Consider the following 15281-nt stretch of genomic DNA (forward strand, 5'->3'; position numbering starts at 1 on the left):
AGGTAACATGGCTAGTAGGTTCTTATACTCTTCTACCATGTCATTCAATGCATTATATAACTCATCTTTAGTAAATTCTTCACAAGGAGAGTCAAATACCTGTTCCTCGTTTGCCATGAGACATGTGAGTTCATCATCGCTGTCACTGTGAGCCCATAGACTTCCTCCATCATCGGCTATCAGTGCTTTCTAAACCTCACTTCCTTCACCGGTTTGTTGATAGTTGTTTCGGTTATCTTGGTTATCCGGTTTCCGGTTATCCCTCCTCGGTTTTCTGCATTCCCACTTAAAATGTCTCAAACAGTTACAGTTATAACACCTTACATTGGATTTATCACCATAGTTGTAGTTTGTCGGTTGGCTTCTTTTCATGAACCTCCCAAACTTCTGTGCAAGCATCGCCATGGCATCCTCAGTGAACTGTTCGGCGGTTCTGATCGGTGCAGGTGCAGGAACAACCGGTTCTGTGGATGTGATCAGTGCTCTGGTTGATGTTGAGGCCGAGACTTCTTCTTTAGTTCTAGACCTCATTTCAAACTCGTATGCCTTAAGATCTTCGAATACATCATGCAGCTTCATCTTGTTTAGGCAGTTTGATTCCCTCATCACCATTGTCTTTATGTCCCATGCACTTGGAAGAGATCTTAGTGCTTTCATGATAACCTCCTTGTTGTCATACCTCTTACCAAGAGTTGCTAGCTCATCTAACACACCAGTGAACCGGTCACTGTACTCTTTCATCGTTTCTCCCGGTTTCATCTTGATGCTTTCAAATTTCTGAGTAGCCACCATTATCTTGTTTTCCTTTGTTCTTTCATTTCCCTCAAAGATCTGAATAACCGTGTCCCATGTCTCCTTTGCGGTTTTGCAGTCTCTGATCTTGCAGTATGTGTTTCTGTCCACACTGTTGGAGATCCGGTTTCTAGCATGGTTATCCAGGTTATTTCTTCTCCTATCTTCAGCTGTCCATTCCTTTCTGTCCTTATCAATGATTATCGGTCCTTCGGCCAGAATGGACTCCATCTCATCATCCAAGGTGATTAAGTGTAGGTGCATGCGTGCCTTCCAGTTGGCAAAGTCATCACCTTCTAGCATTGGAGGCCTATCGAAAGACATGCTTGCTTGAGTATTGAAACTAACTGCTCTGATACCAATTGTTAGAATCTAGGTCGCGGCTGGAGGACCAGGGTTGGGCCGGTTAGCGCGTCTTACTCAAAGGGTGGTGGTTAATCCGGTTAGAGATTAACACCGGGGTTTCAATACTACACAAACTGTCACAAACCCTTGAACTAGGTTCAAGCGCGGAAGAGGTTTGTTTTAGGTTGAAACAGCACACTTGTATAATAGGCAGAACCGGTTTCGGATGATGAAGGTTCGAAAAATTGATGGGTCGGTATTTGTAACCTGGCGGTTCGGTTTGAATAGAGTCAAATAGGTTAGAGCGGTGTCAGTCGGTTAGAAAATGGAACCGGCAGAAAGTAAGTAACAAGACATATTTTATGGATGTTCGGAGATAAAGCTCCTACGTCACCCCTTCCTCTCGAAACGGCGAGAAGGATATTCACTAAGAATACAAGTACAATCCGATCGAGACTTATTTCCTGCTCAATAACACTCTTACAATTTACACCGAAATTGTAAAACACACACTTCAACTTTAGCACTTAGGCTTTCTCTAGAAATAGAACACACTGTTTTTCACTTGTAAATTAAATGCTCTTAGAATCTCTTGTTGTCCCGCATTTACTCTTCTTCAACTGCCCCTTTTATAGATGAAATATGCCAACGGTCATATTTCACTTCCTTGAATCTGATTGGCTGAGCAGAGGTTCAGAGGTTCAGTGATTTAGTGATTCAGACCCTGCGGTCATCTTTTCAGACCTGACGGTCAATCTCAGACCTGGCGGTCAATCTCATAGACTTGGCAGTCTGTTCTTCCGGTGTGTAAGACAAACCTGCTAGGTTTGTCTTTTACTCAATGTGGACACTGTCTGTTAAACAGTTGTCTGTACTTGGAAGATCTCCTTTCTGACTTATCCCGAAGTGGAAAGATCCTGTAGGACTGTCTTCTACAGCTTGTAGACTTTCCTCAGACTTGTATGGATATGGAAGTGTTCAGTCTGTTCCTTTAGTATCATTCTCAACAGGTACCCAAATTGTCTTCTTGTACTGGTCGGTCATTCGACTTAACCGGATGGCTTCCGGTGTGAGTGGTTTAACCGAACATCTTTCGGTTATTCCTCTGCCTTGTGGCTGATCGGTTGTCTGATGTTTCCGGTTTTAAGCTTTGGCCGATCCTTTCTTTGTGCGGTGATGTTCCAAATGTTCCTGGTCGGTTTAGTAGCTTGACCGGCTAGTCTTCTTAGCCGGTTTATTTGTTTGACCGGTCCGGTTCCTTGTTCCTACATGGAAGGTTTATTTAAGTTATGTGAACCGGTCTGATTTTATCTAACAGATTTTTTTTTTACCGAAGGTGTTATTTCCTTATTTTACCTTTCATTCGACCACTACTATAAATTATGAATAACCTTATCTTGTTTAAAGAATACAAAATATTTGTTTCTCTTATTTATATATATATATATTGTTGTTAATGTCATCACATATGGATAATAGTAGACAAACAAATATTTTACAATTCATGTCATAAATTCTCTTATGATATTTATAGGTAAATAATGATGGGATAGGAAAAACATCACTTGACGCTACTGCAATGAAAGTTAATGATGTGGTATGCAATTTATTGATAATTAAAATTTTCTTCACATTTCAACTTTCTTTCTGGATTTTGATTTTATCTATAGCCTGGAGGAATTCCAAGCCAATGATTCAAGACTTATGAATTGATTGAAGAATATATTATATATGGTGTAAAGAGGATGATTGTAGATTTTAGTCTACTCCTTCTTGGGAAAGCTGAAGGTATAAATGATTATATTATATTTTTAAATGAAACTCTATTTTTGTGATTCTTGAATTTTAATTTCCTGTTTACATTGATAAGTGTGACTTTGTCTTTTGTGTTTTTTCTTGTTTTGTAATTGGCCTTATTTTGTTAATGCTAAAGGAATCGATATTTTTCAGGAATTTGAAGACCTTAGATCGACAAAAAGAGCTGTCAATATTTGTCAAGAATTTGGTTTCACCTCTCTAGTCTGAATTCCAAAATGAATTTATTTAGGTATAATTATAATTCTTTCATCTTTCTTTCTTAATTTATTATATATAATTGTTTGAATAACATTATACACACATCTATTTTTATTGCAGTATATTATTCATCATCGACCTTCATGAGTTCAAGTAAGTTTTTTACTTACATTTATATTATCTTTCTATATAAGGTGAATGATACATTTTTAGATGCGTGATAGATTTATTTTGATGTAGGATAGATTATACAAATAATAAGAATTCAACCTTTTTAAGTTTGGTAAAAAAAATAAACCAATATCATATTTTTAATATCAAAATTTATAAATTAAAATTTAATTTTCACAATAAACTTATAAAATTATATTATTCATTTTTATTTTCTATAAAAATGTTTTTCTAAAATAAAATATAATTTAATTTAAATTAAATTTAAATTTTACTTTAGTTTTGTTAAATTATATTTATTTACATCTCCATTCTTTGTTTTAATAAAATATAATTTAAATTTTAAAATACATAAAATTTTATTTTATTATATTTATTTAATTTTAATATTAAAAGTATTTTTAAAATTTATATCATCTAAACTTTTAAAAAACAATTATCACTTTTTTAATCCAATATAATTCAAATATTTTTAAATAATTATAATTATTTTTATATAAATGTAATTTCTCTATAAAAAAATATAATTTTAGTTTAAATTTTAAATATATAAAATATTATTTACTTTTTTTACTTATATATTTCTTATAATAAAATTAATATATATTTTTAAATATTCTTATAAGGTTTATCATTAACTTTACCTTTTGAATTAAATTTTATATTTATCGTTAATTTTATAAATAAGCTATTATATTTAGTACTAAATTATTTTCATTAAATTTAAATTTTTATTAAATTTATTAATATTTAATTTTTTATTTAATCAAATGTAATTTAAAATTTATTTCTTAATAAAATTTATTTTAATAAAATTTAAATTTGCATTTAAATGATTAAAAACTTATTTTGCATTATATTTAATATGTTTTTCTATTTAATCAAATATAATTAAAATTTAAGATACAGAAATTTTAAAGCATAATTATTATTTATTTTATATAAATATAATTTCTCTATAACAAAATATTTTTTAATTTAAATTTTAAATGCATAAAAAGTATTTTTTTTTTGTTTTTTATTATTTAGTATAATTTTTAAAAATATTCTTATATTATTGATAGTTAAGTTTAAGTTTAGAATTATATTTATATTAATCATTAATTCATAAAAATAATTTTATATTTAACATTAAATATTAAATTTAATTTAGATTTAATTTTTTTCTATTTTGTTTTTATTATTTTAACATAATTAATTTTTCTATAAATATAATTAATTTATAACAAATATTATTTTTTTTAATTATATATTTCTTATATTTAGAATATATAATTTTTAATATTATTTATAACTAATTTATACAATGAATTAAAGCGTATTAACATTAAAATTGTATTAAAATTGTATTTTTTTCTATTTAATCAAATATAATTTAAATTTTACATTAAAATTATTTTAATTAAATTTAAATTTGCATTAAACTTATTAAAATTGTATACATATTCTATATAATCAAATATAATTTAATTTTATATTTTAAACTTATTTTCATTAAATTTAAATTTGTATTAAAATTTGAATTTTTTTATTTAACAAAATAAAATTTATTTTAAAATAAAACAATTCCTTTAATTATTATTATGTTTAATTAATTTTTATATATAATAATAATTTCTTCGTAACAAAATATAATTTTAAATTAAATTTTAAATACATAAAATAATATTTAATTTTTTACATAAAATACTTAAAATTTTGAATTTGGAAACGATGTAATATAGTAGCTCGATATGGTTAAGGGACAACTTAGGCTTCAAAAAATAGTTGTCGCCAAGCTCTACGTAAAGAGTGATCTCTTTGCCTGCAAACTTTCCGGTTCCGCTCGTGGATATCTCGGTCAATATCGTCTTGGACACAAAGTTAATCATCTTTAATGTAGTAGAATCTTGTTATTCATAGTCATTCCGTCATATTCAAGGACCAGTCTGGATCCAAGGTAATTTCATTATCTAATTCAAATTCTACTGACTATTTGTGGTTATATCATATGTTTCTTAACATGAGATATTGATGTTCTAAAGGTTCTCAATTCTCAAAGTCGTGGATGTCGAACTATCATAGTGATGGTGTATTGCCTATGGTTTTCAAAAGAATCCTAAATCACAAAATGAATTTTTTTACCGAAGGTGTTATTTCCTTATTTTACCTTTCATTCGACCACTACTATAAATTATGAGTAACCTTATATTGTCTAAGGAATACAAAATATTTATTTCTCTTATATATATATTGTTGTTAATGTCATCACATATGGATCATAATAGACAAACAAATATTTTAAAATTCATGTCATATATTCTCTTACGATATTTATAGGTAAATAATGATGGGATAAGGAAAACATCACTTGATGCTGCTTCAATGAAAGTTAATGATGTGGTATGCAATTTATTGATAATTAAAATTTTCTTCACTGACTTTAACTTTCTGTATCTGAATTTTATTTCATCTATAGCCTAGACGAATCCCAAGCCAATGATTCAAGACGTATGAATTGGTTGAAGAATGTATTATATATGGTGTAGAAAGGATGATTGTAGATTTTATTACACTCCTTCTTGGGAAAGCTGAAGGTATAAATAATTATATTATATTTTTAGATGAAACTTCATTTTTGTGTTTCTTGAATCTTAAATCCCAGTTTACATTGATAAATGTGACTTTGTCTTTTGTGTTTTTTCCTATTTTGTAATTGACCTTATTTCGGTGATGCTGAAGGAATTGATATTTTTATGGAATTTGAACACCTTGGATCGACGAAAGGAGTTGTCTATATTTGTCAAAAATTTCGTTTACCTCTCTAGTCTAAATTCCAAAATGAATTTATTTAGGTATAATTATAATTCTTTCCTCTTTCTTTCTTAATCTATTATATATAATTGTTTGAATAACATTATACACACATCTATTTTTATTGCAGTATATTATTCATCATCGACCTTCATGAGTTCAAGTAAGTTTTTTTTTTCTTACTTACATTTATATTATCTTTCTATATAAGGTGAATGATACATTTTTAGATGCGTGATAGATTTATTTTGATGTAGGATAGATTATACAAATAACAAGAATTCTAACTTTTTAATTTGGTTAAAAAAATAAACCAATATCATATCTTTAATATCAAAATTTATAAACTAAAATTTAATTTTCAGAATAAACTTATAAAATTATATTATACATTTTTATTTTCTATAAATACGTTTTTCTAAAATAAAATATAATTTAAATTTAAATTTTTCTTTAATTTTGTTAAATTATATTTATTTACATCTTTATTCTTTGTTTTAATGAAATATAATTTAAATTTTAAAATACATAAAATTTTATTTTCTTATATTTATTTAAATTTCATATTGAAAGTATTTTTAAAATTTATATTATCTAAACATTAAAAAACAAAATTTATCACTTTTTTATCAAATATTATTCAAATATTTTTAAAATAATTATAATTATTTTTATATAAATGTAATTTCTCTATAAAAAATTATAATTTTAGTTTAAATTTTAAATACATAAAATATTATATTTTTTTTTACATATATATTTCTTATAATAAAATTAATATATATTTAAATATTCTTATAAGGTTTAAATTTACCTTTTGAATTAAATTTTATATTGTATTGTTAATTTTATAAATTAGCTATTTATATTTAGTATTAAATTATTTTCATTATATTTATTAAGATTTAATTTTTTAATCAAATATTATTTAAATATAATTTTTTAACTAAACTTATTTTCATAAAATTTAAATTTGCATTTAAATTATTAAAAACATATTTTGCATTATATTTAATATGTTTTTCTACTTAATCAAATATATTAAAATTTTAAAATACCTAAAATTTAAATAAAAATTTTTACTTTAAAATTTTTTTATTTTTAACATAATTATTATTTATTTTATATAAATATTATTTCCCTATAAAATAAATATATTTTAATTTAATTTTTAAATACATGAAAAATATTTTTTAGTTTTTTACTATTAAGTATATTATTTATTTTGTTTAAATATACTTATAATATTTATAATTAATTTTAAGTTTTGAATTAAACTTATATTAATCATTAATTCATAAAAATATATATATTTTAAATTAAATATTAAATTTAATTTTTCATTAAAAAACTCTTATTTAATTTTTATTATTTTAACATAATAATTTTTTATATAATTATAATTTATCTATAAAAAATATTTATTAGTTTTTTTATTATATATTTCTTATATATATAATATATATTTTTTAATATTCTTTATAACTAATTTTAAGCTATGAATTAAAGTCGTATTTACATTAAATTTGTATTAAAATTATATTTTTTTTATTTAATCAAATATAATTTAAATTTTAAACTTATTTTTATGAAATTTAAATTGGTATTAAATTTTGTATTTTTTTTATTTAATAAAACAATTTCTTTAATTATTTTTTGTATATAATAATAATTTTTTCGTAACAAAATATAATCTTAGATTAAATTTTAAAAACATAAAATAATATTTATTTTTTTTCTTAAAATACTTAAAATTTTGAATCTAACTAGAAACGAAGTAATATAGTAGCTCGATATGGTTAAGGGACAATTTAGGCTTCAAAAAGTAGTTGTCGTGAAGCTCTACGTAAAGAGTGATTTCTTCGCCTGCAAACTTTCTGGTTCCGCGCGTGGATATCTCGGTCAACATCGTTGCGGACACAAAGTTAATCGTCTTCAAAGTAGTAGAACCTTGTTATTCATAGTCATTCCTTCTTATTTAAGGACCAGTCTGTGTATCCAAGGTAATTTTATTATCTAATTCAAATTCTACTAACTATTTGTGGTTATATCATATGTTTCTTAACATGACATATTGATGTTCTAAAAGGTTATCAATTCTCAAAGGCGTGGATGTCGAACTATCATGGTGATGGAGTATTGGCTATGGCTTTCAAAAGTATCTTAAACGACAAAATTTTTTTTTTTATCGAAGGTTTTATTTCATTATTTTACCTTTATTCGACCACTACTATAAATTATGAGTAACCTTATCTTGTTTAAGGAATACAAAATATTTTTTCTCACATATATATATATATATTTATTGTTGTTAATGTCATTACATATGTATCATTGTAGACAAACAAATATCTTACCATTCATGTCATATATTCTCTTATGATATTTGTATGTAAATATTGATGGGATAGGAAGAACATCACTTAATGCCGATACAATGAAAGTTGCTATTGCGGTATGCAATTTATTGATAATCAAAATTTTATTCACTAATTTCAACTTTCTGATTCTAAATTTTGATTTCCATGCCAACTATTCAAGACTTATGATGTATTATATATGATGCAAAGAGAATGATTGTAGATTTTATTCCACTCCTCTTTGGGAAAGCTGAAGGTACAAATTAAAACCCCTGTTTACATCGATAAGTGTGACTTTGTCTTTTATATTTTTTTCTTATTTTGTAATTGGCCTTATTTCGGTGTTGCTGAAGGAAACGATATTTTTCAGGAATTTGAAGACCTTGGATCGACGAAAGGAGTTGTCGATATTTGTCAAGAATTTGGTTTCACCTCTCAGAATCTCCAAATTGAATTTATTTATGTATAATTATAATTCTTTCCTCTTTCTTTCTTAATCTATTATATATAACTGTTTGAAAAATATTATGCACATCTATTTTTATTGTAGTATATTATTCATCTTAGAGATCGACCTTCATGAGTTCAAGTAAGTTTTTTTTTCTTAATTAATTTTATATTATCTTTCTATATAAAATACTTTTTACCTTTTTGATAGGTTTATTTTGATATTGGTTAGATTGTGCAAATTATAAGAATTCCAACTGATTAAATTTGTAAAAATATAAACAAATATCATATCATTAATATGAAATTTTATAAATTAAAATTTAAATTTCACAATAAACTTAGAAAATTATATTATTAATTTTTATTTTCTATAAAAATATTTTTCTATAAAAAATATAATTTAAATATAATTTTTTTCATTAAATTATATTTATTTACACATTCCTTCATTATTTTAATAAAATATAATTTAAATTTTAAAATACATAAAATTTTATTTTATCATATTTACCTAATTTTTATATTAAAAGTATTTTTTTAATTTATAACAATTAAACATTTCAAATTTTTTTTATTACTTTTGTTTTTAATCAAATATAATTCAAATATTTTTGAAATAATTATAATTATTTTTATATAAATGTAATTTTTCTACAACAAATTATAATTTTAGTTTAAATTTTAAATACATAAAATATTATTTATTTTTATTATTTATATACTTCTTATAATAAAATTAATATATATTTTTAAATATTCTTATAATTTTTATAATTAAGTTTACCTTTTGAATTAAATTTTATATTCATCTTTTATAAATAATCTATTATATTTAGTATTAAATTGTTTCATTAAATTAATTTTTTTTAATTATTAAGATTTAGTTTTTTTATTAATAAAATATAATTTTTTTAATAAATATTATTTTCATAAAATTTAAATTTGCATTTAAATTATTAAAAATTTATTTTTCATTATATTTAATATGTTTTTATATTTAATCAAATATAATTAAAATTTAAAATACATAAAATTTAAATAAAATTATTATTTTAAAATTTATTATTTTTAACATAATTATTATTTATTTTATTTAATTTTTAAGTACATGAAAAGTATTTTGTAGTTTTTTATTATTAAGTATATTATTTATTTGTTTAAATATACTTATAATATTTATAATTTATTTTAATTTTTGAATTAAACTTATATGGGCATATAATTTTGAGTAGGTGCCTTCATTTATAACTGATTATAAAAGGAGAGAGCAAATATGTATTAATAATTATAGTAGAGCGGGAATTTGGTGTCACCTCGATGTGACAACACGTGATTCGACTTGGAAAATGAAAAGTCTCTCTCCTATTAGATTTAATTCCAATAACGTGTTAACATATTCATTTTTAACATCATTCATAACACCAAATTTCTGACCAAATTATGCATTTACTCTTACATATATATTCAAATTAACCATAACTCTCGACCCGACAATCCGGACACTTTGAAAATTAAGTATCATTATATATATATATATATATATATATATATATATATATATATATATATATATTAGTTAGTTAAAAACTTGAACTTTTTTTTTTGTTAGGTTGAAAGTTCGAAACATAGGTATAGTATTTTTTATTTTATTTTTAATCGTTTTATGTTTATGGGCAGGGTCAACCCACAATCCGACCTAAGTATCAATTTACTCTCAAATATATATATCAAAATTAATATATATTATCGAAAAAGAAAAAGTAACCACCCTAGCCACTTAGAGCAAACTGTAGGCAGCCCAAGCCCACCGGCCCAACACGTGGTCAGAGGCCAAGCCCAAAGTATTAACAAACCAATCAAATTAAGTGACTTCCATAAGTGACTTATTTATTTATTTTAAACTTAACTTCTTCCACCCACGTCTTTCCCCTTCTCCAAAAGTGACTTTTGAATTCAATTGAGATTTTTTTTTCATTTGATAAAAAACTAATTATTGAGTAAAAAATAATTTTGAAACTTAATTCAGAATTATTGCTTGTTCCTTGAGATGTAACCCAAAATAAAGGAAAAAAAATAGGTTTAGTTGTCTAGGATGTGAGAATATGAAATTACTTCATTTGAAAAGAAGAGGAACATCATTTTGTAAAGAAAGAGGAATTGTTTAAATAAAAACAATTTAATAAAATTAGTCTCCCTATTATATATAGTTTGATGGAAAATAGGAACCAAGAAAAACTTGTCAAAGCACATCAAACAATTTTAAACATTTTTTATGTTTAATTTTAGAGTGTTTGTTTATGATATTAAATTGAAAGTTATTGTATATTATAAAATTTATCACTACTCACATTCATCCCTTCTCTCCTCCCACACTAAAATACTTGAGTGAAAATAAAGTATAACTATATAAAAAAAAGTTGTATATAAATATGTTTGATAGAAGTATTATAAAAATGAAAAATTAATTTTGTCTTTTAATATTTTAATTAAAATGATAATATTAACTTTATTTATTCTTTGTTATTTTTATTTACTATTATCATTTTTCTTAATATTTTATATTATTTTATTATTTTTAATTTTTTAATTTTAAAAGGTTAATATGAACTCTTATCTCTTGATTTATTTAATATTATTAAATATTATAATAATTATATTTTTATTGTAATATGAATTTTTACTATTTTAATTTATAATATTATTAATGGATTGTATATAAATAAATATAATAATTATTTAATTATGTTATTATTTTAGTTTATTTTTTTATTAAATAATATTAATTAATAAAAAAAATATTTAATACTTAAAAATCTACATTAACATAAACTAATGAAAGCATGTCAATGGTTATGTGGAATAATTTTATTAAAAAAATTACATATAGTTTTTCTTGATATTTATAATATTTTTATTACAAAATACTTTTTAAATAAAACTTATTAAAAATATTTAAAGAAATAATTAAATCAAAGTTAAAAAAGAAAGATAAAGAAAGATAAGATAATTAGGAATTATAAACTATTTGTGGTAGAAGGGGAGAATGGGTAAAAGATTATACTTACCTTCAAATGAGATTATTTAACTTTGCATAGAGAGAGTGAACATTGTATGTATAATACAATTTTTAATCAAATAACAAATAATAAATTATCCTAACTTTTCAATCAAATAATTCAGCTTTATGTTTTACACGATAACGATTATATATTGCTCTCCTGTAAAACGCGCTTTACACGATAGTTAGCGTTTTACCAGAGAGTTGTTTTACAACAGTTTTTTTGTAATGTGTTTTACACGATATCTGTTGTACAATGCTCTACTGTCAAACAATTCACAGATTCGTGTGAAACGTTGGTTTGAAGTTTATTTAAAATCATGTAAATCGCGTTTTACATGATATTTGCGGTATAGAAAACACTTATTATAATATTTATAATTCAACACTTATTATAATGTTAAATTTCAAGATAATCTTTAGTTTACTTATAATTCAACACTTATTATAACAGTTATAATATTTATTTAACAATAAGAATATTTTAATATATTAAATAGAATTTATAGGCATTCTTATAATTATAATATTTATTTAACAATAAGAGCACTATGTCTTTTTGTTTTTAGATTCACTCACTAATATTAAAAACATTTTAAATAAAAATAATAAAAAGAAGACAAGAACAAAATGGGTTAAATATATTAATACAAGTGAAATATAAAAACTATAATATTTGTATAACTCTTTACATAATTGAGACTTAACTAGGGATGTAAATGAGTCGAGTCGCTCGTGAGCCGCTCGGTCAAAGCTCGATTCGAGTTCGGTCAAAATCGAATTTGAGACGAGCTCGAGCCAGCTCGTTTAATATTCGAGCCGAATTCGATCTTAGGTTTCGAGCTTAATCATTTTTTTATTATATTTTATTTTTTAATGAAAATTTAAAACACCCATAAGACTATTTATGGGCTTATTGTTTATTATACCGATACCAAAGTTATTGGTACATAAAAGGAATGAGATTTTCAATATTTTGGTATATCAAGATATACTAGAGTAATATTTAGACTATCCACAGTAGGGTGTCAACTAAGATATCAAATGGTGCAACAGAGTATCAAAATTAAGAGTTAAAATATGGGTATCAAATTTTGATACGGGACCAAATTTGATGTGGCCCAATCACAGCGTGCCGAGTGGCAGCGCTGGTGGTTACTTTTTTTATTTTTGTTTTCTTTTTTAAATACACTTTTGCATAATAATTGATCAAAATATATATATATATCATTATTTTTTATTTTTCGAGATCTATAAATAGAGACTTGGTTTGTGTTATTTGGACACCAAAAAATTCTGAAATTTTCCACCATATTATCATCATTGTTTGTATCACCTTTCTTCATATCATCATATGGATATTCCCCCAGACCCTTTCAATCTCGAAGAGATTCAACAACAATGAGAGTTGGAGGAATCTTTACTCAAAAGGCAAAAAGAACTTCTTGAAGAGCTTCAAAGGCGAAACAATCGATCACGTAAAAGAAATTCTATAAACATGGACCATGGAGTTTCCCATCAGAGGCTCATGGCCGACTATTTCGATGAGCCATGCACTTATACTGAAATGCAATTTAGACGTAGATTTTGTATGATAAGGCAATTGTTTCTCCGAATTGTAGAAGCCGTAACAAATTACAACCATTACTTCACCCAAAGGCGGAATAATGCAGGAAAGCTTGGATTGACACCGATCTAGAAGTGTACAGTTGCCATGCGCATGCTTGCATATGGAGTAGCCGGGGATGCCTGTGATGAATATGTGAAAATTGGAGAAACCACTACACTTGAGTGCACTCATATTTTTTGCGAAACAATAATTTCCTTGTTTCAAGATGAATACTTAAGACGACCAAATGGGGAAGACTTGCAGAGGTTACTCCAAGTTGGACAAGAGCGCGGTTTTCCTGGAATGATTAGAAGTATTGATTGCGTGCACTAGGAGTGGAAGAATTGTCATAAGGCTTGGCAAGGGCAGTTTATTAATGGACACAAGGGCACAACAACAATTATCCTCGAGGCAGTGGCATCTTATGATTTGTGGATATGGCATGCTTTTTTTGGCATGCCCGGAACATTGAACGATATTAATGTATTAGACAGGTCACCAATTTTTGACGACATTGAGTCTGGTGAAGCTCCTACTGTGAACTTCACTGTGAATGGTCGACAATACAATCTTGCCTACTATCTTTTTGATAGAATCTATCCTAAATGGCCCATCTTTGTCCAATCAATTCAAATGCCCAAAGGAGACAAAGCGCAGTTGTTTGCGCAACAACAAGAAGCATGCAGGAAGGATGTAGAACGTGCATTCGGGGTACTCCAAGCACGATTTGCTATTATTCGCCAACTAGCTATGATGTGGAATATTGATGGCCTAGGTATAATAATGAGGGCATGCATAGTTTTACATAATATGATTGTGGAGGATGAACGAGATTCGTATTCACGAAATTGGGAAAATATCGACTTCGAATGTTCGAATAATTTTAATACCTTAAATAACACTCTGCTGCAAGATATGCTAAAAAGTGGGTGTTAAAATAGGTGTTAAGCTGACGTGGCAGGGTGTTAAATGAAAAAATTTGATACTCTACTATGGATAGTCTAAATTAAAAAATATATATTATTTAATACTCATAAGGAAATAAATATATTGATATTAATTTAATTACGGAAATATAATTTTTAAAAATTAAATTAAAAAAATATTATTATATTGTAATATTATTTAATATATGTAATCTCAATATATTATATTTTATAAGATATAAAGGTATTTTTATTATACTATAAAGTATTTTATTTTTCAAAATTATTTTGCAAAAAGACTCAAGAGAATATCCATTGATACTTCTTCAAGAAGCTTACATCTCGTTTCGAATCCCTAAATCTCGCTCTGGTAAAACCCTAAATCTTGTTCAGTTATTGCTCTCTTTAAGCACTAAATTTATATAGTAGTTGTTGACATAACTCATTGTGTTTGTTTTGATTTTATTTATTTATCTCTTAATATATTAATATATGTCTATGGAAGAGACATCAATTCCACTTAATATAAATATCGGTGTAGTTGAAAGTAATGAGGCTCTTCCTAACTACACCCAACAAGACACACAAGAAAATGACGAAGAAAAACAGGATAAGGGTTCCAAACAAAGAAAAGGAAAAAAACTTTAGAAGTTTGGAATGATTTTGACAATTGGAGGGATCAAATAAGGTACGTTAAGTTTCATTATTAGTTATCTAAATTAGAAACTAAATTTTAATCACTTATATGATTATTTCTTTTT

At 25.3% G+C, this 15281-nt stretch overlaps 1 pseudogene; it reads left to right on the forward strand.

Annotated features, from left to right (window-relative positions):
- Positions 1-13483: 13483 nt before the first annotated feature.
- On the forward strand, positions 13484-14530 carry LOC124931213 (annotated as a pseudogene).
- The last annotated feature ends 751 nt before the right edge of the window (positions 14531-15281 follow it).

Source organism: Impatiens glandulifera, chromosome 1, assembly GCF_907164915.1.
Source record: "Impatiens glandulifera chromosome 1, dImpGla2.1, whole genome shotgun sequence".
NCBI lineage: Eukaryota > Viridiplantae > Streptophyta > Magnoliopsida > Ericales > Balsaminaceae > Impatiens > Impatiens glandulifera.